The 4,849-nt window shown below is 38.6% G+C and overlaps 1 pseudogene across 1 annotated transcript in view; it reads left to right on the top strand.

Annotated features, from left to right (window-relative positions):
- LOC105533527 overlaps positions 1–4,849 on the top strand; it is a 125,118-nt pseudogene that overhangs the window by 64,360 nt on the left and 55,909 nt on the right. The window lies entirely within an intron of this gene.

Here is a 4,849-nt window from a genome sequence, read left to right as displayed (position 1 = left end):
CTCAGGGGCTGAGGTGGATGAACTGAGCCCACGCGGTCACGGCTGCAGGGAGTTGTGGTTGTGCCACTGCACTCCAGCCTGGGTGACAGAAGAGACCCTGTCTCAAAAAGAAAGCTGAAAACAATGGAAGCATGCCTTCAGAATTCTAGAAAGAAAGTAATTTTCAACGGATAAATCTATATTCAGCCAAATAATCAAGGGTGAAGGTAAAATAATACATTTTTAGGCAAGCAAAGACTCAGGGGTTACCTTCATGTGCCCTTTCTTGGGAAACTATTGGAGAAAATACTCCAGCAAAATGAAGGAGGAGACAAACCAGAGAATGACCTGGATCCAGCAAATAGGATCCAACACAGGAAATATTGCAGCTACGGAGCTGGCTTTAAAAAAAAAAAAAAAACACAGTAAAAATATTAATAGGTTAGCTGGGTGGAATGGCTCATGCCTGCAGTCCCAGCTACTCAGGAGGCTAAAAGCAAGAGGTTGGCTTGAGTCCAAGAGTTCCAGACCAGCCTGGCCACCATACTGAGGTCCCTTCTCTTAAAAATAATAACAGGTTATTGCCAGATTTTGGGCATTTGGAAAGAAGTTCATTAAAGATAAAGCAAAAGTGAAAAAAACAAGGGGGAAGGGTGTTGGGCAATCATTAATTCTAGGGCAGAAGGAAGTACCGGAGAGGAATTAAGAGCACAATACTCTGTTCTTCTCAACAATGAGCAATATGTACTTAGTCATAATAATGTGGTGACTGCTTAGCCCCTAACTCTGGTAACTACTTTGGGACAATATGGGAGGAAAAGTGAAGATAGTGATGGTGTAAGAGCTAAATCCTCATCTGTCATTCAAGAAATCACTATAAAATGTATAAAACAATCAAGAAATGACTAAGTAGTTATGTGAGGAGAAAAACAGAAGACATTGCTAAAAGAGTTGAAAGTCATTGCTCTGGAGGATTAGGAGGGACGGGGCAGGGGACTGTTAGGATGCATTATTGACTGAAGAGGCTTTTTAAAATTACATGTATTAACATATGCACCCACTTGAAAAACTGAAAAAATAATAATTTGGAAAAACCCATGAAGGCAACTACCAGAAGGAAAAACTGAGAGAATGAAAAGTGCTTGTCTCTGGAAAGAACAAATGGCAGGACTGTTGCTTTCATGGGTTTTTTTTAAGACTTTTAGAGCCATTTGATTTTACCTAGACATTTTCATCTATTTCTTTAATAAAACAACTCTATCGTAATAAAAAGTTACATTCATTCACAGAAAACAAACAAACAAACAAAAACCCTTCCTGCCCAGCCCATCTCATTCTCCCTGAATCCTCAGCGCTAATGAGGACTGTCTCCTTCTCACCTCCCTGGACTGGACTTTTTACTACTGGAAAGTGGATGTGATTTCTAGTTTCTGCATGTCCTGGTTTATTGTGCTGCCAGTAAAATAAAATCAAAAGACATGTTGAATAAATAATAAATAAAATAATCCATAGTGAGCAAAGGTTTACAATGTATTTTTTGGAGTCAAGATCTTACTCTGTGGCCTGGGCTGGAGACCAGTGGTGCAATCATAGCTCACTGCAGCCTTGAACCCATAAGCTCAAGGGATCTTCCCATCTCAGCCTTCCCAATACCTGCAAATATAAGCACCCACCACCAGGTGCAGCTAAGTTTACTTATTTTTATATTTTTAGAGATGAGCATGTCAGAATGTTGTCCAAGCTGGTCTCCAACTTCTGATCTCAAGCAATCCTCTTGCCTTAGCAACCTGAATTGCTGGGATTACAGGGGTGAGTTGTCATGCCTGGCTGGTAACATACTGACACCATCAAGGCTTCCTTCTCCAAGTGTGGACATAGCAGCAGATGCCCCTTGTCTCTTGGGTCAGGACGCTGGGTAGAGTGGAATAGCAAGGCAGCAAAGTCCCTGCAGAACACGCCCCCATGGAAGAGGTCCAGCAGGGAGGGCCAGCTGACCCAGGGCCACCATATGTAGGGATAACTCCTCTTTCTGGGCAGGACTGTTCTGTGATTACTTGTGTATTCACAATAGTTCTGAAATCATAGGATGATGAGACTCAAGACTGGCTGGGATTTGTTTCCGAAAAACCATCTCCAAGATTTGTTGATCTTCTGAATGATTTTTAGTGTTGCAATTTCCTTCAGAACTTAACTCATTCTTATAATTTCACAGACTACTTTCAGTTAATAATGTACTAGTACCCATAAATATAGAAATATTGCAATCATTTATCCTCTGCAAAATGTCCATCTTTTATGGTATAGATATTATATGGAATATATCTATACAGATTGTAAGTCCCACGATAAAAAACTTTTTCTTATCTTTAAACAGTTCTATGTATATAAAGTAAGAATAAATGAGGGGAGCAAGATAGCCTTTTGCACTTAGCTCAGTATTTACCATTTTTTATCATCTTCATCTTTTCTGATAATCTCATTTTCCACCTGGTATCATTTGCCTCTAGCCTGAAGAATTTTCTTTACCAATTGTTATTGTAGAGATCTGCTGGTGACAAATTCTCTTAATTTTAATTTACCTGAAATATCTCCTAATTTGCCTATCCTTGAAGGACATCTATGCTGGATACAGAATTCTTAGTTGAACTTTTGGTTTTACAGCACTTTAAAGATGTTATTCTACTTTCTTTTGTTTCTATGGTTTCTAATAAGAAGACATGGGTCAGGACAAGAGGAACAGAGAAACAAAAACTGGAAAAATATCATGGTAGACATAAAACTTGTCATATCAATAATGACAAAAACCTATATGAATGAACTCTTTAATGAAGGGCAGAGATTGTGTGACTCGGTTTAAAAAAACACGGAACCCAACCATATGCTCTTTCCAGACATGCACTTTGTTTGTTTTAATTTAACTTTTATTTTTAGTTAAGGGGCACATGTGCAAGTTTGTTATATAGGTAAACTTGTGTCATGGGGTTGTGTTGTACAGATTATTTCTATACCCATTAGTATCCACCCAAGTATTAAGCCTTAGTACCCATTAGCTATTTTTGTGATCCTCTCCCTCCTCCCACCCTCCACCCTCAAGTGGACCCCAGTGTGTGTTGTTCCCCTCTACGTACCCATGTATTCTCACTATTTAGCTCCCACTTATAAGTGAGAACATGTGATATATAGTTTTCTGTTCCTGCGTTAGTTTGCTAATAACAATGGCCTCCAACTCCATTCATGTTCCTGCAAAGGACACAATCTCATTCTTTTTTATGGCTGTATAGTATTCTACAGTGTATATGTGCCACATTTTCTTTATCCAGTCTACCATTGATGGGCATTTAGGTTGATTCCAAGTTTTTGCTATTGTGAATAGTGCTTCAATAAACATATGTGTACATGTAAGACATGCACTTTCTTTTTTTATTTAATTTATTTTATTTTACTTTAAGTTCCAGGATACATGTACAGAATGTGCAGGTTTGTTACATACGTGTAGTCTGCCACGGTGGTTTTCTGCACCCCTTCACCCGTCCTCTAAGTTCCCTCCCCTCACCTCTGACTCCCCAACAGGCCCTGGTGTGTTGTTCCTCTCACTGTGTCCATGTGTTCTCATTGTTCAACTCCCACTCAGGAGTGAGAACATGCAGTGTTAGGTTTTCTGTTTCCATGTTAGTTTGCTGAGGATGATGACTTCCAGCTTCATCCACGTTTCTGCAAAGGACATGAACTCATTCCTTTTTATGGCTATGTAGTATTCCATGGTGTATGTCTACCACATTTTCTTTACCCAGACTATCATTTATGGGCATGTGGGTTGGTTCCATGTCTTTGTTATTGAATATAGTGCTTCAATAAACATATGTGTGCATGTGTCTTTATAGTAGAATGATTCATATTCCTTTGGTGTATACCCAGTAATGGGATTGCTCGGTTAAATAGTATTCCTGGTTCTAGATCTTTGAGGAATGGTCACACCATCCTCCACAATGGTTGAACTCTTTTACATTCCCACCAACAGTGGAAAAGCATTCCTATTTCTCCACAGTCTCGCCAGCATCTATTGTTTCTTCACTTTTTAATAATTGCCATTCTGACTAGCAGGAGATAGTACATCATTGTGGTTTTGATTTGCTTTTCTCTAATGATCATTGATATTGAGTTTGTTTTCATATGTTTCTTCTTCTGAGAAGCGTCTGTTCATATCCTTTGCCAATTTTTGATGGGGCTGTTTTTTTTCTTGTAAATTTGTTTAAATTCCTTGTAAACAAACATGTGAGCTCTCATCGTTCTTGTTTAAACACCTAACAGGCATCCTAACCAGTGCAACATGGCAAGAAAATGAAATGAGATCAATAGAAGGACCAGGCATGGTGGCTCATGCCTGTAATCCCTGCATTTTGGGAGGCTGAGGTGGGATTATCACTTGAGTTCAGGAGTTTGAGACCAGCCTGATAGTGAGATCTCATCTCTACCAAATAAAAATAATTTTAAAAGAAAAAAGATCAATAGATAGGAAAGGAAGAAACAAAAGTCTTTCTTAGTCACCAGCTTCATTGCATATGTAGAAAACACTAGGAGATTCTGAAAAAGTCTCTGGAATTAATCATTGAATTTGCAAAATAGTTCATAAGATATATGTAATAAGTCACTTAGATGAACATGAAAAGATAGCAAACAATACTAGTCATCTAAGAAGTGCAAGTTAAAACCACAACGAGAAACCATCACATGTCACCCAGAACAGGTAAAGTTCAAAAGACATATGATAAGTCTAAATACTGTCAAGAATATGGAAAAATAGGAATGTCTGATATCGCTGGTAGGAATGCAAAAAATGTGGCAGTCAGCTTGTAAAGCGGTATGGTAATTT

Source organism: Mandrillus leucophaeus, unplaced genomic scaffold (genome assembly GCF_000951045.1).
Source record: "Mandrillus leucophaeus isolate KB7577 unplaced genomic scaffold, Mleu.le_1.0 Scaffold1259, whole genome shotgun sequence".
Taxonomy (NCBI): Eukaryota; Metazoa; Chordata; class Mammalia; order Primates; family Cercopithecidae; genus Mandrillus; species Mandrillus leucophaeus.
This window is presented reverse-complemented; position numbering and strand designations above follow the sequence as displayed.